Below are 23,896 nucleotides of genomic sequence, written 5' to 3'. Positions count from 1 at the left end.
GCTGAGGTGGGTGCTGTGAAAACCAGAATAATCGGGGCAGGGAGGGTCAGATTGAGAGATGGAGCTGCACGTGTGGTGTCTTAAATTACGAAGCAGTGTGCAGTCACTGAGCCTTCCCCTGGGAAATGTCCCTGCCTGTTCCATAGATGTAGGGAACCGAGGCATGGAACTGGGCAGGTGGGTGACAGAGCCTGACAGCTGATACTGAGCTGTATTTAAAGGAGTGCCTGGTTTTGAAATCCAAGTTGAGTTAAGTACACTTCATCATGATGGCTTGAGCTAATCAAAGGTGGGCCTGCTGCAAACCATCCAGTGGTCTCTTGTTTTCTTTTCAGCTCTGTTACTGACTATGACAGCAGCGCAATACTGTGAAGTTCAGGAATAGTCAAATTGAAACCAAAGCACTGCTGTCTGCTCAGAGAGGGACCAGCTGGAAGTCACTGCTGCTGGAGCTTGAGACCAGTGCTGTGGCTGAATTCAAACAAACCACCTTCTCTCCCTCCCCCTCACCTATAAATTCGTGTTCCATAACATTATTCACTAAAATTTCAACATGGATAGATGTTGAATGGTAAGATGGACAGTTGAAGCTGAAATGTTCTGATGCACAACAGAATGTCTTGGACATCCTCAGGTTGACCTTACTTCCCTGTCTGATAGCTGAGGGAATGGCTGAGCCTTGGAGTCGATGCAGAAATTATATTTTGCAAGCTGTTTTGTCGTTGCTGTCTTTGAAGGATCCAGCTGGTGTTTCTGGCCAGCCTCACCCATCCCTTGGGAGAAAACATGAGGTCATTTAGCCTCCATTTGCAAGGGCAGTGAGCAGGGAAGAAGACGGGTTATTTTAAGCTTCTACTGACCAGTCCAGGATTTTAGACAATAAAAAATACTTGGGTCCTGCTGCTGCCTGCTACCTTCAGCTGCCCATATACAAGATTTTATATTGTCTGTGTGTGAGTTGCCATGCAGGAGGAAAAAATTCAGCATGGGAGTAAGTCTGTGCAGCTCTGTATTTTTGGTAGGTGTTTTTATATCCTTGGGAAAACTTGGCTGTGACAGCTGTGCGGGGTAATGCAGTGTAGTGACAGCTTTGGGTTGTGCTGAAACTCTGCTACAGTGAAGGAGTGTTCTCCCTCTCACTCAGCATGCTGCTGTGGGGTTTTGTGTGTGTTCATTTGTGGAGCTGTCAGGGGAGGCTCGGGCTGGAGATCAGGAATTCTTGCCCCAAGGATGCTGGGCAGTGCCCAGGCTCCCCTGGGAATGGGCACGGCTCCAGGAGCCTTTGGACAGCTCTGCCAGGGATGCCCAGGGTGGGATTGTTGCCGTTTTGCAGAGAAGGCTGGATTATCAGAGGTGGGCCTAAACACTAAAAAGCATCTGGAGTCAGCTCATCCCTGCTGAGCTGGGCATCCCAGCTCTGCTCCTCCTCCTGCAGGAGCTGGGCTTGTCGTGTGTCCTCTGGGTGACTCCAGTGCTTTCCTGTCTTTATCTTGTCTGCCTCCCCTGAGCTTCCTGGAGCATGAGAGGAGGGGCTCCTGCTCTGTCTGCACACCTGCCTTGCCCAGGGAAGGGCCCTGCCCTCCTCTGCATCTCTGTAGGTGCTGCTGGGACTTGAGGAGAATAACCCTGCTGATGAGAGTGTCCTTAAATGCCATTTGACATGCACACAGCTCACATTCTGCGTATCCCAGAGGAAAATATCCCAGGCAGTTTAATCCATAATGCAGGAAGATGGTAGAGAGTTGTAAAATATTACAGTAAAGAGCTGCTGGTGTATGGAGATGTTGGGATTGAGAGAAGCTGTATGTACTTTGCTTCACATCTTTTTTTTTTTTTTTTTTTTTTTTTTTTGGCTTTGTTCAGGACATCTGATGTCATTTCAGGTTTTAGCAGAGCCTTGTTGATCCAGGAGTGGAAGTTAAGGGTAGAGAAGGGAATGTTTGCAATTAGCTACTTCCACGATAAACATATATATCATAGTGACTGATCTATCTATCATAATATGATTTCCATCACTTTGATGTATTTGGGTGATACTGAGGGGGAAGAGGGAAGCTTACTTTCCCTAAAAAATGAATCTGAAGTGCATGTTGATGTTGTTTTCTGTCCTTCCAGTCTCCTCCCTGACAGAGTGTAAAGTTTGTGAGGCAAAGTAGCTTTAATGCCATCACTGTCATTCCTTTGCGTCTTGAAACGCTGCTTGCAGCTGCCGTCCTACAGATAAAAACTTGTTTCCTAAGCCAGCAGGACTGCTGCTGGAAAAGATGATGCATTCCCTTTTCCAGGCACTGAGAAGTTCTCTTTCCCTGTGGCTGAGGGCCAGGGACCCTTTGGGTGGTGGTTGTGCTTCCAGCCCCTTGTGCTTGTGCATTTTGGGACAACAGAGTATTCCATTGAGAGAGTCCCTCCGTGACAGGGAAAATGCATTTTGACTTCCTGGAGGAGTTCCACGGGCAAATGCTGCTGATGCAGGGTCAGGGGCTTTGCCTGAGTTCTGTCAGGGCTGGAGATACCTTGTAGACCTTTGTTTCAGAGCTGCTGAAGACTGTGGGCAGATGCGGCTGAATCCTGTGAAGTTTCAGATGTGCCCTGATGTTGAGAAAGCTCAGAGGCTCTGAGTTGCATTTCCCAGAGGGGATTGCGTGGCTGGGCAGTGCTGTGGGCAGGCAGCCCTGCAGCGTCCAAGAGCTGCTGCCTTGTGTGGGTGATGTTAAGCAAATAACTTCTTCTCTGCTCACTGTTTTTTATGGCTTTTCCCTTGTTTAAGAATGGATGCTTGAACTACATGTTTACTGAAATCCTGTTTTGCTGGGAGATCTGAATGTTTGCCAAAATCTAAACACGAGTGACCTTGGGATTTGGAGCCCTTATGCAAGGATCCAGGAAAGACAAGGTCTCTGCTGAGATGTTGCCCGTGACTCCATAGCAGGGAAGCTCTGCCAGAGCTTTGGGATCCTCCTCAACCGCTTAAAGATGTGCCTTGATAGACACCAGCCTGTGTAGTCCTAAGGAGGAAGGCTTGCCTCCTGGATCAGGAGGTGAATATTGTTGAACGAGTTGCAGCCTAAAGGACATCTCTTGTTAATGAAATTGGAAGGGAAGTTCTTACTGGAAGGAATCTCTTGATCTTGTTTTAATGAAATGTGAGGAGCGATTGAGTGTGTTCTTTAGCAGGGAGAGCTGGGTGGCAGGCCCAGTGAGACCACACTTTGAGGCCTTAGTGCAAAGCGTCCTTTCTGTTGGTCCTGCCCATCTTCAGCCACCTCAGCAGTGTGTGATTGTGGTTCTTGCTCCAGCCTTGTTTGCACAGCACCAGAGTCTCACCAGCAGAGCTGGTGCTCAGCCAGAATAGGGCTTCTGCACACATTGCTAACGATGAGGAGATCCAGCCCTGCCCAGCGTGAAATGGAGGAGACTGAATCGTCTTCCTCCCTACCCCATGAAACGAATATTTTCTTTTCTGTCATGAGAACCTGGGTGATGTTTCTCTTGTGTTGACTTCTATAAATCACGTCTGCACAAGCAGCGGTCTCCTCCTCTGCCATAGATAAGCCTTTGATCATTGGTTTTGCTTCGCAGCAAAGTGCCTCCATTGCAGCAGGAGGGCGGCTGGCAGCAAGGACTGATCGATACTGACTTTTTAAAAATATTTCTAGTTTCAAAGATTAAATATTGTACTAGACTTTATGATTTGAGGTCATTTTAACCTCCTACCTCTGGGCTAAGACAGCTCATCTGCCTCTCATTTTTCAGGCTTTGTTACATATGTATTTGAAGCCATATGTAGAATAGTAAAAGCTTGTAGCTCTCTTCTGGTAGCAGTTAAAAAAGGGAGGGAGCAGTGTGAGAGCCACGGGCTGTGTGACAGCTAATACTCCCCCAGCTTCTGATTGGAATTCAGAGTGGGTTTGCTCCATTTGCCTTCTGTCTTATTTCCCCGCATTAGTGGTTAACCTCAGCAGGACACTCCCATATTATTATTATTTTCTTGCAGGAAAATTGCCCAAAGAAAATGAAGTTCAAGTCATACCAGGCAGGTTTTTTCCTAAGCCTGTAAGGGGAATTCCTTCTGAATGGGGCACTCCTGGGGAAGGAGATGGGCAGAAGCCTTATTTAAGAGAAGTCAGTCAGGAGATCTGTCTCCTCCCACAGCCTGCCAAGGCTGGGAGATGTGATGGTGAAAGAAGTTGATACTTGTCCTCCTTTTCCTTTTGCACATCTCCTGGTGACATTAGCCAGAGGAGATAAGTGAAGAATATTAATTCTGGTGCCACTGAAGTGTGAGCCCAAGATGTGAGGGGACCCTGGCACTGAAAACTCAGGCTGCCTCTCTTCCTCTCTTTACAGTCTCAGTAGAATAATCTGCCTCCTTGAAATTCTTCCTCTATGTTTCTTCTTTCTGGTTGTTTGGTTTCTCATTAAAGCAGTGGTTGTGTTTTGCTTTGGGGATGATTGTGTAGCTCTGATCATGCTGCATCCGATACGTTTATTCACTTTGGGAAGTGAGTGGGATCCTTTAGGATTAAAAGCCCGCATGAATGAATGGGATTTTCTGGTTTTGTGCATGTGTGTATACTTGTGTGTGTAATCTGGTCTATTTTTATACTTTGGTTTTTCAGCATGCATACAGGACCATTTCAAGCTTCTTGTGAGGGGCGTTTTAGGGAGCGAGGCTGATGCCGGGGGTGCACTGCAGGTCTGTGCCCTGGTCCTTCTCTGGGGGTGTTTAGCATTCCAGCAGCAGGCTGTTGTGGCTGAGTGTTAGCAACCAAACCTGGAATGCTGCTCAGAGGTGCAGGTGGTTTGTATTGATAGGTATTTCCATTACTCTTAAGCTGGATTCTGATTTCAGCAGTCGAGTTTCCATGTCCTGAATTGGTTTTGGTGATGGAAATGCTTACTAGAAAAAGTGATTTGCTGTGCACTTCTCTTCCCCCTAAAGGAACGTTGTCAAGAATTGCAGGGGAAGATTAAACACTTAGTCTTGCTCTCCTAATCTGAATTGTTCTGTGAAAGCTTAATTTAAAGAGTATGCTCCTGATCCAAATTTGCTGCTCCCCACTGGCATTCAGCTCTGAGAGCGTATCTATAACACACAGGATGGTGAGGGGGAGGCATTTTAACCTCTGCCAAGAGGAAAACACGACAGTTGGGAGAGACACAATGTAATGGTAAATATTTTATTGACATGTTCCAAACATATTGGATGTAAATTTAAACACTATCTGAGATTTGTTAAGTTTCCTTGTTTGAATTTTTTACGTCCCCGTAAATCCCGACTCATTAATTGGCTGTAAAGTGAGGAACATCTGAGGCAGCGCTTTGCCAGCAGGGGAGCCTGTGCTAGATGTGGTGGGGCAGAGCCCTCGGAGCAGCCCTGCTCCTGCTTACTCACACCTTGGCAGGCCCTGGCACAGAGCGCTTGGAAACCCTCTTGGCTCAGCTGCTCTCCAAAAGGAAGGGGAGGTAAACCCACACTTGTGTGAGTGATGGGTCAGGAGGTGTATTGGGATGGGATTTTCTTGCTGCTAAAGAGGGTATTGGGCTTCCCAGAGAAATTGCAAGTCCTGTGTAGACTTAATAAAGATAATAAAACCTTTAAAGCTGTTATCTTCAGGTGTTGCCACCATCTTGTTTTCCTTCCCAGTTAACCCTGATGTGGCTACTGCTCAATAACCTGTGAGGAATGACTGCATTTGGGGTAGGCTCAGTTCTTCAGTGGCTGTGAGGAAGCCACTGAAGCCACAGCAGCCTGCAAGAGGAGCAGGCATGAGTCCCTCTGCCCCTTGTACCCAGGATCGTGGAGTTATTCCCTCTGTTTCTTTGTGCAGGACAAGAGCAGGAAACCTGGGGCAGGAGGACATGAGAACTGCCATGTTCCCTCTTCTGTGGGGTGTGGAGGTGGTGAGGGGACCTTGGCTGGTGGAACAGTTCCTGGGAAATCTCACCTTCCAACACCAAGCCCTTGATAAGGGACTAGAGATGGAGTTGTCCCTCTGTGGCTCTATGAACTTGTGTGTTTGTCCAAAAAGCAAAGAGTAGGAAAAACAGGATTGGGTCTGCAGCTTGCTGTGTACATTTCACTGAAATGTGATTTTATAGAGATGTATCCCACTGACTTTTATTAGCACCCCCATAAACTGAAGGTTCTTCGTTAGATGTGCAATAAAAGATTTCACTCTCGTAACATCCTGAAAATGTTTCTGTTACCTACCCTGGATGTTGGCTTTCTAATGGGTGATCAGTAAAAAGAAAAATAAATCCAGTTTTGGTTCCAAAAGATTATACAGCATTTATTTCAGTGCAGTTCTTCTAAAATTCCTTTGCTGGAATATTTTGAGGCTTTTTTTGATTCTTAGTCTAGCTAATTAGATTTCTGGGGCTCAGAGGACTTGGCTGGCTCTGTCTTTGATGCTGTGAGGAGTCCAGAGACAATGATGATGTGTGTACTTCTGCTGTTAACTGCAGTGGTTTGCAGGAACCAGTGACTCAGAAGCTTTGGCTTTCCAATTAGAGGTGGCCTGGTTGTAGCTGTTGCTCTCCTAAGTTTGTTGCAATGTTAGGGTGGGATGTGTGTTTTTGTGTGTTTGTTCCTTTCATGGACTTTCCAGGAGTCAGACATTCCATTCAGAGCCAAGGATAAGAAAGCAGCTTTTTAGAAATAAATAGAATAGGCTTATCTGCTGTAGTGGGTCTCCCTTTTTGAAGCCTCAAAATAACTGAGTTGTTACTAAATTTTTTTGAAAGATGTGTCTTCAGAAATTAGGAGCTTGGTCATGTGAATAAATTACTGGCAGTGGAGGTGCCCTAATGTGGTGCAGCACATCCCTGTTGTGGTGAACACGTGCACACAGGGCTGTGATTGTCAGACCAACCCCTGCTGCAGCCACACCTTCCACATACTGGATCCACTGACTTGTCTGTCACCTCCACAGCAAGACTTGAAGGATTAAGACGTGAGCAAGGCTTCTGAGAGGATGTTTACAGGCTGGAACACCTGTTCTGGTTCAGATTTGGGTGCTGACTTGTGAAATATGAATTTTCTGATGTTTATTGAATTGTTGCAGGCAGGAAAATGTGTATGAACATGTCTCTTACCCTTCATTTAGTAGCATCTCGTGCATAGAGGTACTTGGTGCTACCCATTTGCTCTGAGTTTACTCTGGAGCTTTTTTGAGCAAATGTTTTGGAGACTTGCCCCCCTCTGCTGTTGCTCTTTACCTGCCCTCCCTTGGTTCGTTTTCCCCATTATCTCTCATTAGATGGGCTGCTGGATTAGATGTTAATGATTACAGGCTCCAGCTCTGCCTGCTGGAAGGAGGACTTGTGGGTAATCACAGGAGAACAAAGCTGTTAAACTTGCCAATAGCCATAGGAAACGTTGCTTGAAGGAAGCAGGAAACAAGGCATCTCTTATAATTATTTTACCTACAACCTTGATGAGAAATCTGTGTATCCTACAGAGCCCTTCTCCTCTGTACCCACCTGGGATCTTACAGAGTGCTGCTGAGGACATGAGTCCATGCACTAACATCTAGGAATGTGGATCACAGCCAGATCTGTGGCTCACCAAAGAAAACCACTACAAAATTCTGTTGAGGAGGATGAAGGGAAGGATCAAAGGGAGCCAACCTTTTGTCATCTTCTAACAAGCAAAGCACTCTTGTCAAACGTTAGTTATGGAAATACCCTTTTTACAAAAAGAAGAGTGGTCCTCCCAGCATTGTGTGTTGAATCTGTGCTTGACCTCAGCACAGCAAGTCTTCTCACACGTGGACTTTTCTTCTTCCTGCATCTGCTCTTATCTTGCCTTAGCTCCCCTGGCTCAAGTGGTGTGTGCAGATGTGCTAGTGCAGATGTGATAGGACTTGAAGAGAGTTGCCAGATTAGCTGAGCAATGCCTTTTTTTCATTTTTCTGTTTTAATCTTGGTTAAACCTCTTAGTCAGAGGGTAATTTCCATTTCATCTTGAGTTATGTTGGGCTTCTGTGCTAGTTTCAAGCTATAGCTTGCCTCCTTAAATTTCTGATGTAACCCCTGTTACTGCATTGCCCGTGGCTGCAAGGAGCCATGCCTACTCCTGGGTATATAAATATTTTCTATTTTTTGTCTTCGTTTTTCAGGCGTTTGGGTTTGGTATGAGCAGGAATGGAAAAGTTTATGCTTGTTTCAGGGGGAAGGCAACAAATGTTTATCTGAATGATCAAAGCAGAATTTATGAGGAAATACAATGGAAACTATTCCTGGCTGTTTAGAAGCTGATGTACAGGGGTAAGCCAAGAGGAACAGAAATGAGAAGTGAACTGAGTACACTCAGGTCAGACTTCTCCTGGGCCTGAATTGCAGTGTGTTCCTACTAATCAAACACTCTTTCTTCACATGTATTAAATACTCACTATGGATCTGTGTGACACAGGACTGGGAAGGGCAATGGCTCTGTTTGTTGTCAAGTGCTACCTCATTGAATGGTATTTTTATTCTGAAATATTTCTAAAATACCTGGTGTGATTTGACTGCTTTCCAGCTCCCTCCTTACCTGGCCTGGCTGCTGACCAGTGTGTGCTGCAGGGTCAGAGCAAACCCCGCTCTCCTGGGCAGGCCAGGTCTGGTGCCATGCTTGCTCTGCTGCATTCCAGCTTAATGAGCCTAAGCTTGTATTCTCAGGCTTCCATTTTGTGTCTCATCCAAAGCCTGCTCTTCCTGGGATGAGGACAGCGTGCAGAGTGACCAAGCTGTGGTCACTGCAGCCAGGCTGCTGATCTCGTTAAGGTGACTCTAATGAGTCCTGACAGCCTGACGAGTTCAGGCAGCGGCTGCTTGGAAGGGAGCTGGGGCTGGACCAGGTCGGGGCTCCAGCATTTGTTACCTGGCTTTAGCAAATGGATTTCAGCACTTCAGAACATGACAGCCACGCTAAGGGACTGATGGGAGACACACTTGACAGGAAGTTGGACTAAGCCTGATTCTTTCAAGTGGGTGAATTGTATCCTGTGTGCTTCTCCTCAGCTGGCATCCAGAGGGGGCAGGGAGCTGCAGAGCGGGTTCTGTGCAGCCCTTTCCCACCAGCCACTTTGGAATGACTTTCCATCTGCAGGAGGTTATCTGTGCAGGTCCTGGTGGCCCCGTTCCTTGGCTTTAGCAGTCCGTGGCCTCTCTTTCAGAGGACAGTGATACCTCTTGATTGCACCGAGTTATTCCTGAGGAAAACCGGCTGTGTGTGCATGGCTCATTTGGTAACAAACCCCGTGTCGTGTCACTGCTGTTTGTTTCACTGAGAATTAGAATCTGTCCCCTTGAGGCAGCTTTCTCCTGTCTTGATGATGTGCCTTTGGGGCCCAAGGTGGGACAGCCTCTGCCACCACAGAGTGGGCCTTAATGTGCATTTCAGTATGTTGTATCTGTCTCTGCTTTCCCAATAGTCTTCCTGCAAGTTCTTAATTTTGTTCATTAATCCTGTGGCTGCGGATACCCCTGTGCTTGCCCTAGGCAGGATCACTTAGGGAATAGTTTCTCTCTTATTCCTTGCAATGGCAGCTTCAGGCTGTTGCTGAACCTTCGTTCTTTAGATGGAAATCAATGCAGTTAATGCCATGCCAGCTAAAGCTATGCTGATACTAGAGGACTTTGTGCTTGAAAATGGAAAGTCTTTGGAGTTCAGAGTCAAAATTCTGACTTGGTTGAGGTGCTTGTTAGTGAACAGAATGAGTGGTTGTATCTATCCATAGTCCTTGTGTCTCAGTAAAACCAGGTTCCAGCTGTTGCATCTGTGATGAAGCTGCTCTGACTTGGTGACTCCGGCAGCAGTTGTGTGCTTTGTCTCTTTCCTGCTTGCAGAGGTGATGGGGAGAGAATTATTCTGGTTTAGAAGTGCTTTCAGGGCTTGGAATCTTCAGAAGGTGTGGGAGATGGGAAAGTTCAGCTTCTCAGATAGGTAAACTGAGCCTGGCTGTGTGACCTGGGCAAAGCTGCCTGGGGCCATCCAGGGATCGCCTCTGAGACTCAAACAGGGTTGCTGTGTTTATATTAACATATATTTAGAATACCTCCCTTTAAGAGGGTTCTTCAGGCTGTCTACTTGTGGATTTATACTGCAGGTCACAAATGTGAGCTGGGTGACTCCTCTTTGGAGATTTTTTAGTTCTTCCTGGAGTTTTATGATGTGTCTTGGTAACTAAGTCTGAAGTTCCTTCTTTTGTCAGTAACCAAGTACTAAACAACCGTCTCTTGCTACAAAGGGAAGGAGCCACATCTCTGCTGTGTGCCTTCTTTGGGGCTGTGCTGTGTGTGTAGCATTAAAGTCAGGTTGCACAGGACATGGTGTTAAGCATTTAACAACTCTAGTTGCCACAGGTTGTGCTTTAAAAGGAATCCTCTGTTGCCTGCTCACACAAGTAAGATTAATTAAAGCTTGTTCCTTCCATTTTAAGCATGGGCTTAAGCAAAGCTGTGAAACTGTCTTTGTCTTGTCTGCTTGTCATGCTAGTGTTGAGAGCATCTCCTGGAGCCCACCTGTCCTTGTGCTGCTCTTTGGGGGCAGAGCTCCCACCAAAGGAAACCAGGGAAAGAGTAGCCACTGGGAGTAGAGAAAAGGGATAAAACTTGCCAGCTGAGTTATGTTACTGGTCTGCCCTCCACCTCCTCTGGAGGAGTTGTTTGTTAACAAAGGTACTCACAGCTTGGGGAGTGCACCATAATCCTTACAAGTCATTTAAAGCAGTGTAGGCAGTTAAAGATTAATTTTGCATGCAGTGACCTCTTTATTTTTAACTGCTTTGCCTCCTGCATCTTCAGAAATAACAAATAAATGCTCCAAACATACCAACCCCCTTGGAAGACAATGATTTCATTGTGGCTGTGAACATGACATACATTACATAAATATTGGTGCTTACATGCCTGCTGATTCTTTGTCCTTGGATGCCGGGTCTGAGTCTTCCAGCCCCGCAGGTCGTGTTTCGTAAGAGCCTGGGAGGAAGCGCAGTGCAAGACACTGACGTTGGTGTTGGTCCAGGCTGCTTTTCTAGCCCAGGCTGGTGTGCAAGGTGGATATTTTTCTACCAATGTGGTAGACTGGTTTATCTGTCACTTCTGTTGAGCAGGCCACAGCTGCTGCAGCGCTGGTGTGCGTTTATCTGGAGCTTTGAGGTGTCTTTATGCTGGTTATTGCAGGGTGCAAAAGAGCTTTACACACACAGTTCGAGCCCTGTGTCATCTCTGGAAGAGGAGCAGCAAGGCCTGATGCCTGTGAAGGCAGGGGAATGATGCACAGGGTACTTGTCCTGGCACCACTTTGTGCAGTGTGCTGGGGCTGCTCAGGGCAGCACTGTCCTCCCACAGCCACACTGCTCCCAGAGCTCCATGGTGGGCTTTTGTGTGAAGGAGCTGCAAGCCCCAGTTTTCAAACCCTACTGATGACTGGTGCTAGAAGTAGTTTTAATTTCCTGAGGGCTACACATATAACTCCAGTGGAGCTAGGAGCTGCTCTCTGCTTGTTTCTGTTGCTACGCCACACTTGCTTGCAGAGAATGAAATCTAAATCTCTACATGATCTAACAGTAGTTTCCTAAAATATGAACAAAATCAAAGAATGAAGAATGTGTGTTGTTCAGAGCAGCTTGGGAAACTGAAATACTGACTGAAGTAGCTGAGAGAAAACAAAGTAGGGGGTTTATGGGGTTTTTTCTCGATTGTTTAATGCGTTAAATTAATCTTTGTAGCAAAGCCTTTTAAATGAAAGCAAAGTAATTGTGTATACGTGCTCCTGTAATTGTAAGGTCACTGCTTGGATACAGGCAACAGAGAGGATAATTTTGGTTTGGTGCCTCACTGCTTGGATCAAAGATACTTTATCAGACTGAGATGGTCGTGTGAGAGAGGACTGGCGTGTAACCTGCACAAGGAGCAACCGTGGTCAGCTTGTTTAACCTTTGAATGCCTCTTGGCTCCATGGCCCTTGGATACTGCTACTTCATGGAAAAAGTTCTAAATATAGAACTCGTTTGTTGTAGAATAATGACTTCAGAGGGTGGATACTGGGGTTTCCAGCTCCTTGCAGGGCCTAAGCTGTGCCTGAGTGAGATACTGGAAATGAGACCATTGATGAGGGCTTGGTCCAGTAATACTGTTGAGCACTGGTGCAACTTGTTGATTTATTTGTAGAATATTCTGTTGATAGTCTGTTTGTAAAAAAAAAAAAACAAAACCAACTCCCTGAGATTAAACCTGAGGATCATTTTTAACCCATTTTGTTGTCTTTTTATTCCCTTCTTTACCTGGTGTGGTCAGCTGCCAGGTATAGACTCTGTTCATAGGCTAGCTTGTAAAGGGGAAGAGATTTTGAAGGTAAATAGTGTGGGCAGGAAATGTTTTGGGGATAGAAATCAACAAGACCATCTTTCCCTGGAAGAGGGAGAGATGAAATCCAGGGGAAAGTGAAGAAATTTGCCTGGGGATGCCCAGTAGGTCAGTGATAAAGCTGACTTGTGAAACTCTAATCAGTCTTTAACTAAGATGTCATCCTTTACTGGAAGTCCAGAAACCCTCTTGGTTTTAACCACCAGTGAGTGAATCTGCTTCCTTTGTGGCTCTGTTTTCCCAGAGCTTTTACCTCAGAAGACCCTAACATCTTGAACAATTTCCCCGTGCAATGCTTACTTCATTGCTGTTTCATTTCACTAACTTTCACTTGAAAATCAGATGCTTCCCTATCTTTTCTTTTTACTTCCTTGTGTAGCTTTTCCCTGTTGCTGCAGCTCATTAAATCCTGCAGCTGTGTGTTATTTAACATCATAAAGTGGTTAGAGATATCATTCATATAAAAGGATACAAAATGAATGTGCATTGTAATTCTAGTCTCGAGGTAGCAAACTTCTCTCTGGAGTTGTGACTTAACTTATGGCTTTGTAAGAGCTTTTACTTGCCTTTATTTAGCTCTTTTCTGATTCTTAATGATTTGTGTGTAGGTAAATATATTTATAATGCAGTTACTAAGTAATCTGTATAATTATGTACATCAGTCTAGGTATGAAGGTTGCTGGAAACATCAGTTCTTTCTCCTGCCCAGAGTTCAGCACAGGCAGGTGCTGGGCTGCACTGCTGCCCGCTGGCACCGTGCCACGTGTACGCCCTGACCTGTGGTCACAGGGTTCCTGTTCTGCTGAAAACTCATGCAAATAAAGCCATGCACCAAACCCTCTGGGGAGGCAGGTCTGCAAGTGCCAGGGGCCAACCTCCCAGGAAGAGCAGAAGGTGACAAAGCTTTGATTTTCAATTATTTGGTGATGAGAATCTTGCTGGTGTTTGGCACAGGGATTTGTGGCAGCCATGGCAGCTCTGATGTATTGGAATGGTGTTCGTGGCTCGTGGGTGGAATGGAGCTGGCTCTCACCTCTGCTTTCTTTTTCTTAGTTTTTTCAAAGCAGTTTCCCTAGCAGTCTCTGTGCCTACCTTTTCAATTCTGGAGGTCATATATTTCCTCTCCAGGAACATGGTGAGACTTGATCGGTGTCAGTCACACAGGAAGCCAGGGCTGATAGGATCTTCTCTGCCCATATCTGATTTTCTGGATGGTTTTGTGTGTGGTTTGTTGTTGTGTGGGTTTTTCTGGTTTTTTGTTGTTTTTAAATCCAAGTGCTCATTTTGGGGCCTAATTGCCATTGTTTCTGTGTGCATTCTGGATCTGTGTCAGGGAGTTTGGAGGCTCTGCAAAGCCTTTCTGAGTGCAGGAGTGCTCCTGTCCACAGCGCAGGGAGGCACGGGGATAGCCAGGCTTGCAGCGTGCCCTGCTCCTGGGAAGTTGCAGCTTTCCTGGCTCCTGGCAGCGTGGCAAAGCCCGGGCTGCCTCTGGTACTGCTTCCCCGTGGGCGCTGGCCGTGTTTGCAGGGCTGCCTTCGTGAGCCCGCGTGCCGTTCCGAGGGCAGCGGGAGCTGGGGATGCAGGCGTGTGTCCCACAGGGCACGGTGCTCTGCTCTCCTGGCACTGCCCTGGAACATGGAACATGTGCCTGCCTGTGTCTCCACCGGGCTGCTTTGTAGCTCCCGGCCTGACGTCCTTAGCTGCGGCTGTGGGATGTGGATCTCCCTCCCCAGCTCTGCCGTGTGCGTGCGAACGCTGGGCTGTGGCCGTGCCTTGCACAGTGGCAGTGAGGATGCCTTTAGGACTGTCCTTGTGCCTTGTAGAATATCTAGTAATGCCTTTTCACATACTCCTTTGAATAATCATTAAAAGCATTTTCTCCTTTTTTTTTTCTCTTTTTTTTTAAAGCATCCTGGCCAAAGCAAATAGGATAAGGAATTAGAGCAAGCTGAGGCTGGTATAATATACTAAACTATGACTCTAACAGCAATTAACGCAAAGGAATGAACATTTACAGTGCCCTGCAGTTATCCTTAGTGCTCAGTGGTAAACTGAAATAAGCCTGGTGTCTTTGGGCTCGCTAGACTAACTTCCATTTTTATTACATTACATGGATTATTGCTCACTTTTCCTTCCATTTTCAGGCTTCTCTCAGGCGGTGTAGCTCTTTCCCCTTAACAGTGACCCCAAAAAACGAGTGCTATGCTTAGTGCAGCTGATGTTTGACACAGTTGAGGGTGTGGAGTCTCCCTCACTGGAGATATTCCAGAGCTGTCTGGCTGCAGTCCAGTGCTCTGGGATGGCCCTGGCTGGGCAAGGGAGGTGGGACCACGTGAGCCCCTGTGGTCCCTTCCAGCCTTTCTGGGATTCCATGATTCTGTCCCTTTGAAGAGGGGCTGGTTGTACCCCCACACCTTTGCCTTGGGCTCTTGAACTTGCAGCAGGTTTGGGGCAGAAACTGAACAAAGAAGAGCTTGCTGGGGAGGTTGGTTTGGTGGTGGACACAGCCATGAGTTTTAGTGCTTACCACATGGAGGTAACCATGTCCTCACCACTTTGTGTGAGGAGAGGGGAGAGACCCTGAGCTGCAGCAACTTGCTGCACATGTGTAGTGCTGGTGTATGAGGAACATCTGTGTGAAATACATGCTTTGGGCAAGAAAAAGAATGTGTAATGTAAGAAAATACCGTTACTTAATACAGTTTTTGCTTGGAGGCTACAGTCAACACATGCTGTAATACTTCTTGCTCGTGTGATACAGTAGCAGCATGACACTTCAAATTTATTACTTTTGGTTTCTCTTTAAAGAAATCCTGAATCTGGAATCAGAAGAATGCTTTTTCTCTCTTGAGCTACAGAACGGAAAATGTTTCAAAATGTCATAAATCAAAAATATATTAAAGGCCAGCAAACCAGATGAAAACTTTTTTGGAAGATTGTATATAATGTTTGGCAGAAGAGACTAATCTGCTGTGGTTTTTGGCTGAATTTAGAAATGTAAAATACTCTAGGGTCCGTCTCCTTGAAATGAGCTATTTTTATGGATTTTATCTGTCTATATATTAAAACAAGACCAGAGTAGTTGTGTGTGTAATGTAAGTATTAGCGTGTGTGTGATTTATGTTAAGTATATTTAATGCATTATATAAATTCAATTGCACTTTTATATAGAACGTTCAATTACAAAATGATTTCTGTAGTGCAAGCACTGACTAGATACCTTGATCATAGCCGACAGATTCTGTATCCTTGTCGACTACAGGGCTGGCAATATGTCATTTTTTATGTCGACTCATTTCCCTCGGATCCATATATCTGCAGGCCTCCCAACAGGTGTGTTCCTGTGTGTGCTCTCTTGTTCTGATAACTCAGGTTGCACCAGGGACCGAGGGAAGCTGCGGCCGAGGTTCACCTCATGCCACATTCAGCACTGGCGGGTCTGAACGAGCTGGCTTCGAGCGTGTTTGCTCTTCAGGAAACTTTAATGACGTGTTCCTTCCCCTTCTGATGGGTTTGCACGTTGGGTTCTGTGGTTGTGCTCAGTGTAAGCGAGCTGCAGCGCAGAGGATGTGCCTGGGATGATCAGTTAAAGCTGTGCTCGGCCTTCCGCTGCAGATCTCGAGGAGGTTTCTGGCATTTTGAGCAAGGACAGTCACCCTCGAGACTCTGCTGGCTGGCTTTGAATCCAGGGAGGCTGTTTGGAGTTTCTACAGCCCTTTCTCCTGCTGGGAATGTGGTACCACGACTGCCCCACGATGCATGTGCTGCATGGTTGGGTTCCCTTTTTCTCCCCACACAGAAGCTGCAGGATTTTTTGGGATGAGCTTTAGATCCGTGCTCCCTGCTCATGTCAGTGATGCTGTGTGGCACAGTTTGCACTCCTAAACACAGCTGTGCACTCAGGGCTCAGGTCATCTTGCAGAGATTTACAAATTCCCCGTTTCAAAACCATGTCTTTTCATGTAGAATTCCTTGTAAGCCCCGTGTAGGTACAGCAGCTGTAAGGTCTCCCTGAAAACAGCAGGGGCTTCTCTTAAACCTCTTGGGGTCAGATGCAATTGGTGAGGTGGACAGAGGTGGAACGAGGACTGAGCCCACAGCTGACAGGGAATGAGCCCTTCCCAGAGTGGTAAAAAAAGCGACACAAACCCTCCAGCTCTTCACATCCCCTTCCCTTCCTGCTCTAACTCTTCCCTCGGTGTGGTGATGCTCTTAATGCTCCCGAGTTTCGTGGGGACGTAACAACTCAAAGCTACATGTAAACAGCTTTGTTGGCTACTTTTCCTTTCCTTGCTTATATTGTACACCTTAAATGTGCTATTTCTTTTGGTATAATGGCAAAATCACTGCTTATGGGAACCGCGGTAGATAATACAAAAAGCTCTTTGAAAAGAGCTTTATCAGAGTACAAAGTACTTGGAATTGAAAGCCCCTAGAGGGTTGCTTTATTTTCCCCCTTCATTCAAACTTGTAGTGGTGCAGGATCGAGATACATCATGCCCTATTTTCAGCTGATTTGCATGTTAGAGAGAACGGAGTAATTGGTGTTTAACCAGAACAAAAGAGGATCTGTTTGCTAAAAGAAAAAGAATTCTTGAAGTAGACCCTAATACATATACTGCCTTTGTCTCTCCTCTCATTAAGAATTGAATAGGATGGCCTAGTAATTAGAATGTGGAAGGCATTGCTTTGGTGTTGATGCTTTTTGAGCTAATTGGTTTGAAAATTATATTTGATGTAGCTCTAAGGGATGTTGGCACAACACCTTCTTGGGACAGGGACATCCTGTACTCCCATTTTGCTGCAGAAATGGGCACTTCGAGGCAGGGTTCTGCCTTCTGGTTTGGTTTTTTAAAATTTTATTTATTAAACCCATATTTGCCTTCCCAACTGAACACACAGGATGCATTGTCACATGTAAATAATTCTTCTCTCACTGGTATGAGAACCTTGAAATGACCTTGGAAAGAGCTTATCCCTCTCTTCCCAAATAAGTGCATAGTTCAGCTTTTAGTAAAGTAGAGTTTTGAGCTAAACTGTGTTTGGATTTCTGCCCTTCTGCATTCTTGGAAAGGTTTTGTTGTTGTTGCTTGTTTGGTTGGCTTTTTGTTTCATTTTTGTTTTGACAAAAAGATTAAAACAAATGTTGTTCTTGAGCAAACCGAAAGAAGACAGGTCTGGAATTGTGCAGGAGGCTTTCTTTGGTCAGTGCTTGTGCTCATCTTCAGCCCCATCTCTGGTGGTGAGGACAGTGGGGGGATGATTGCTGCCTCCCATGATCCTTCCTATGGGTTCTGAATTGAGTTGCTTCAGTGTGAAAACTTGATAAGTTGGAAACATTTTTTGTATCTCTTGAGTTGCAAGAGGGAGCCTTGCTTTGGACAAGCCTTTGGAACGGAGTCCCCTGTGCAGGCAGTGGATTTTGGGTGGCTTGGAGAATTCGGAGGAGGAAGGTGCATTAGTCTGAGAGATACATTTAACAGTAAAGATTCAGCTGAAGAGAACTTAAGGGTGTTCTGTTTGCTAATGCTGTTCTGTGGAACAAATAGAAGTCTCAAGCCTGTTGTTGGTTCTCTGCAGAGCCCTATACAATCATCTTAATAAAGTATTGTGCTGTGGAGGAGTCATTGTGTTACGAGGATGAAATGAGCTTCTAAAATTTCCCCCAAGGTTTCAGTGATAAAAAGAACAGTTTTAAAACCGACTTTAGGTTCTGGGGAGTATGTATTTAGCAGTGTATTTGTAATTGAAATGGATTCAGTCTTGCAAAGAGCTACAGCTTGTTTTCTTTACTTTGCAGGGGTGTCTCTTCTCGTGGTGGGTGGGCACGTGCCTGCCCTTCCCTGGTGGTTGTGTTTGGCTGCTCACCAGGGTGTGCGAATCAGTGTCGAGTTTGGTCCTGCTTTAACATCTGTGTGTTTTCTTGTACTGCAGCTTCAGTGCCCTTCAGTGTGGTGAGGCTTTAGATTGCCTGGGTATCTGAATGTCTTGGATATCTTTAGATATCAGCAGTGACACTAAATAATGTGAGGCCCAGTGCTACCCCCTGCCCAGGGTGGGACTGATCTGTTAGGATGATGTTCCTAACCCAGGCTCAAAGATGCTGGATGCTGCTGAGCACCTGCCTCTGCTCCCTCCCACCTGTGCACTGATATCTTCAACAAACATTTTTTTCCCTTCCCGCATTCTCCATGTTTAAAAATGGCCCTGAAAGGCAAAAGGTTTAAAAGGGGTTAAACAAACTGAAAAACCTGCAGTGTGTTTCCGCTCAGAGTTGAAACAAGATGTTGTGGATTGACTCAAAATGAAATTTTTCTTCTTTTTTTTTTTTCCCTTTTAAGTTTTGCCAAAATGAAAACATGTTTGTTTAATCATAGGCAAATTCATCCTTCTGGTTTTTTGGTACTGTTTTGTTTTCAGTTTAGCCAGCAAATTGAGAAATGAAACTGTTCTGCCAGCACTGCTTCCAATTCAGATTGCTCTGAGGAGCCGGGCAAATCTCCCCCTTGCACACTTTATCTAGGAACCATCAGAATTTCACTGATTAATACCTTGGAAATTATAAATTAACCATATGGAACTACTTCAGTTTAAGTAACTTGTATGTTCTGGTGATAACTAATCCCCTTTAAGCATGGTTTTAATGACCAGTTTGTTTTCACCTGAGGTCATTAATGCTCTAAAACCGGCTGTTAACTGCACCAAAGAGATTTTTCCTGCCCAGGGAGGAATGCTGCTGGGCACCCCGTTTAATGGTCTAATAATGCTTTATTTCTGCCCTACCTTCTGGACATACTGGCTGCTTTTAATGGCTGTGTTGGAAAAAACCTGTTTATTTTCTGCCTGCTAAGGACTGATCTTGCAGCCAGCTGGGGGGAGCAGTGTGGGGGACGCAGGGCACTGGGGTAGGAGTGTGAGCATGTAAAAAGTGGAAATATGAGCCTGCAAAGCCATTGCTTTGGGCTCAGGGCACGTGGGGACGGAAAGGGTGCACAGCTCTCTGCCTGCTCCCATGGCTGTGCCAGACTGGGAATCATAAAGTCATTAGGAATATTAAAACTTCAGACAATGGGCCGTAGTAATTCTCCTGCTCCTTCTGCTTAATTTTTGTGCTAATTTATTGCTCCTCTCTGTTCCTACTTCTGTCACCTAAATGCAAATGCCCTGGCAGCCTGCTTTATGGATAACACTTAAAAAATAATGGTGCAGTAATGAGTGGTGAATTGTAGCAGAGATCCTGCTGAAGTGCCTGCAATATTCGCATTAATTCCAAATGAATTAATTGCAGTTAATACTATTGTATTTAAAACCTGTCAGAAGCCATTACAATGATTAGGGTGTAAAAAGTAAAATGTTATTTTGGAGTAGCACCAACACGTTTTAAAATAGCAGTAGATGGTGTTAACGTGTGTCTGACCGAATGGCCAGCAGCAGCTTTTGTGTGAAGCCAGTCAGAACACATGAAGGAGAAGCATCTGAGGAGTGAGGGGCCCTAAACCTATTCATTTTCCCCCTTGATTGGGAGCAAACGGGTTCTTTGGGCCAATGCTGTAGGTAGGAGCAGAGGAAGGATGAAGGAGGGGTTTTGTCTGGCAGGGCTGTGGATCCCATTGCTCTCTGCTGCTGAACCTCATCTGTCACCAGGGGTTGCTTCCAGGGGAATGTGGGAACAGGCTGCTGTAGCTGTGACAGAAGCCTTTCTTTAATGTTTATTTCCACTCCTTCAGAACCAAGTTGGTGCTGTGGCAAATAGATTTATTATTCAGTAGTTAATACTGGTCAAGTATAAAAGCATTCCAGAGCCTTTTGCTTGAGTCCTTGGTGAGGCAGGAACTTCTTGCAGTTTAACCACTTGTATTTGTATTTTAGTTCTTAGTGTCTGGCTTTGAGGAGCTCTACACCTGCAGTTTGTCTGCTGATAGTGGAAAGCACAGAATATAATCTGGCAGATGAAGACAGCTGCATTCTGTTCATCTCAACCATGAGTTCTGCTTGATGATTTCTAGATACAGTTTCCATCTTGACACAAAGGCAGAGACTAATTCTGGCATGTGCGGGACTGATAAGATTTCAGACCAGATCTTTCTTCAAAAAAAAAAAAAAGAAAAAAAAAAAGGAAGAAAAACCCCTTGATATGTTACATAGTGCAGTAATCAGTTTCCAGGTTCTTTAATTAGATCTGTACTTTAGCTGATTTAGCTGCATGTCTCAATACATAAATGATTTACAAAGGAAAAAAAAGAGTATGTGTTAATCTTGACTGAGTGATACTCTCTGCACTGTTTGTATTACATATCCTACAGCATTCAGTCTTTTCCTTTAACATGGAGTTGGACTTAATTTCTTAGAAGAAATTACAGAGCTCTACAGTTGTATTGTTAACAGCTTTTTATTGATGTAGGTTTGTACGTGTGTTTACATCTATATGTAAATGTAATTATTTAGTGAGGATTAACAGTGAGGCCCTCTCTTTCCGTTTCATGTGTTACCAGTCATTTGCAAATTCATTTCAGTGTAGGTCAGAAATTATGGTTACTATTATATTTAATGCATGAGGTATGCTGGAGTCACCATTTCCTCGGACAGCCCTCCTGTCCCAAATCATACCTGATCTCTTTCAAACACAGAGAGCGTTCACCAGAGTCTCTCTGTTCTTAATCCACCCCTCCATGGCAGTTTGGTAGGCACGTGCTGCTGGTGAGATCTGGGCTGTGGGAGCTTTGAGCTGAGTCTGTGTTTGAGGTGGGGACATGGGTTGTGCCATCAGAGCCTCTGTGCTCAGAGCCAGCTGAGCTCTGTGTGCAGCTCACCTTCCAGCTGGGCTTTGGTCCCCCAGCTGCTCCAGGAACAATTCTGCTTCCTCCCTTCTTCCTTCTCCCTAGTTAGAATAGAATTTGGGGCCTGAGGGTATCCTGGCTCCCTCTTGTAATTGCATCATTCCCACTATTAACTAAAGAGAGCAGATTCTTTTTTTAATAAAAGCTTCCTCACATGCGTTCTTGAGTGTTGTTTTAGTTTGCAGCTCCTCACGTTGGAATCCATCCAGACGCCAAGTCCTTATGTTTCCTCAGCGTCCCCAAACTCTCTTCAGGGTAATTTGCATTTCAGCACTGCTCAGTTGCACTTTTGCTCAGTTTGAGGGAGGGAAGGGCTGGGTGGTAGCATATGCTGATTTGCATATGCTAATTGTAACATGGATGCTTTGCTTCCTTCTGGCAACCAGACCAGGATATTTTTGTTGTAATATCCTGTTGGTTTAAGGTGAGAGGTAAATCAGAGCTTGTTCTGTTTGATTTACAGCTGGAGTCTGGATTTGAGGTTTGGTGGTAAAGGTTTGAGATGCTTGGAGGATGTGATCAAAAATCAGGGAGCTGAAGGGTGGGACTTAAGAGTTGTTGCAAAAACTTGGGAAGTTTTTGTGGTTTGCTAACAGGGAATAATAAAGGAAGGGAAGAAGCACTACAGGGCACTGCTGGGTGGCAGCATGTGTCATTTGATGCTTCAGCTTTCAGCAAACACTGCATCTGCAGGACTCTGCTGCACGGGGTCAGATTCCACAGGTTTGGCTTGGTGAGAAGTGCAAGTTCCCAGGTATCAGATCATGCTCATTAGTCTTTGTTTTTTTAACAAAATCAAGATGGGAGGGAGAAAGTTTTTGTTTTTTTATTTTATTTTTTTTTTTTGGGAGGGGAGATGCATAAAGCCTTCCTTGAAAAAGTGTTCCCTCATTAGGAATACCCTTTGTATTTGGGGGTTTCTTTTCAAGACCTCGTGGGGTGTCAGGGAGAACTGGCAATTGCCACAGAATACATCAGAAATACACACAAAATCTGGCAGGAAAGGCTGTGCATGTCACTGATAATTGCACTGTTACTCTCAACAAACAAACTGGCTGCACTGCTGGCTGGATTTCCGTTCAGGATCCTCAGAGCAGCAAAAAGGTTTTGTGTGCTCTGACTCACGAAGCTGATTTTAAAGAAAATGGGCATTTTTAAAATCCTATTTTCCTTCCATTTTCAACCTCCTTTGATGAAGACACTTGAAACACCTTTTTAACTCTATGTTTTAAATGCTTTTTTATAGCCATGAAATATACCCTTCTGTGGTTTTCAGGTCTTTTTAATTTTTAAAAGCCCTCCTTATTGCTGCTGCATAAGGAGAAATTTTTAGATTATGGGGAGAAGCAAATGTGACATTCTGTTCCATATTAAAAGTTAATTTAGGGTAGAACTGCAGACCAAGAAAAGTGTCTTTTCTTTCCCTATACCTCCTTGTAATGTAATTGACCCCTAATACCTCTGCAAGATCTGGCACTCAGACGGAGGGAACCAACTGCCCAGGGGCACAGTGTGAGCACAGTGGGAGGAATTTGCCCGACTGGAATCAAACTCGTGATATTTAAGGGGTTTAGAGCATGTTACAGCTTGTTTGTGTTGAAAGCAGAGCTCGTGGTACCAGGTTTGGGCAGCAGTGAGGTGATGTAGGTTCCCTGGGAGGGCAGAGCAGGAAGATGTCAGGTCCAGAGGGGTGAGCTCAGCTCCAGCCCAGCTTCAGATTCCAAGTCTGGCCTGGTGAGTCTTGGTGAAGGGCAGAGCTCAGTGCCCAGAGTGAGGCCTGAGTTGATTTGTGTGCAGGAATACCTTGGTCCCATGCTGACTTTGAGCACAGCAGATCATTAAAAATGATGAGTTAATTCAGATGTGGTCATGAAAACAAGGTTTTCCCCAGGACAGCTCTTGTCATGGGTGTGATTGATAAAAGCCTTTGATACCTTCTCCTCTTGAGAGAACAGGTTTGTGTAAACACAGAGGTGGGAGGGATCCACAGTCTTGTAGAAGACAAAGTACAACTTTGTGTGAAGCAGCAGAACTTCTCTCAAGCCTGAGGCAGCCACAGGCACCTCCGAGCCCGGGGACAGAGCGGCAGCACGGCCACGTCCTGGCACAGGACCAGCTGAGCGTTCCTCATCAGAGGTACCTACTGCAGGCTTGCTACTGAGGCTTAATTGTGCAATTGTCATTTTCTATAAATGCATCATAAAACCTATTCATGCTTTATATTGCCATGGAAGAGTCACTCAAGCATCACTGCCTGTAGAATGCCCGCTTTAGGAAATTGCCTAAATCTGTATTTTTCTTGGAGCAATGCTAGTCAGCCCCACAGGTTGCTAATAAATATTTCATAGCCTCCTATGAAGGATTATGAAAATAATTTGAATATCTAAATGACTGGCCCTCCTTGGCACAAGCAGAGCTCAGAAGCATGCTCTTGTTCATTTCTCTGACCTCTCTTGGTGTGCCATCAGAATCCCCAAAATTGTAGCCCCTAGGTAAACACTGTCTTGTTCTTACGGGTTTTGAATTTCTTTTGCCATTAAATCTGATTTATTTTTTTTTTTAGCTCTAGTGGGTAAAATACATTTTTGTACTTCGACACCACTTAGAGTGAAGGATTTAAAAATATCTCACATGCATTGATTTAGCACAAACTACTTCATCAGGGTTGAGGAACGCTTTTCACTATTTCACAGTTGGAAGGGTGG

At 45.2% G+C, this 23,896-nt stretch overlaps 1 protein-coding gene and 1 long non-coding RNA gene across 15 annotated transcripts in view; both read left to right on the top strand.

Annotated features, from left to right (window-relative positions):
• MSI2 (musashi RNA binding protein 2) overlaps positions 1-23,896 on the top strand; it is a 208,073-nt gene that overhangs the window by 32,039 nt on the left and 152,138 nt on the right. The window lies entirely within an intron of this gene.
• LOC147649647 (uncharacterized) lies at positions 340-15,247 on the top strand. Its single transcript, XR_015278587.1, has 2 exons — positions 340-5,701; positions 5,832-15,247. It is a non-coding gene; the product is annotated as an uncharacterized LOC147649647 (long non-coding RNA).

This window comes from Cyanistes caeruleus, chromosome 21 (genome assembly GCF_971803275.1).
Source record: "Cyanistes caeruleus chromosome 21, bCyaCae1.hap1.1, whole genome shotgun sequence".
NCBI classification, from domain to species: Eukaryota; Metazoa; Chordata; class Aves; order Passeriformes; family Paridae; genus Cyanistes; species Cyanistes caeruleus.
The sequence above is the reverse complement of the archived record's forward strand: the minus strand, read 5'-3'. Positions and strand labels throughout refer to the sequence as shown.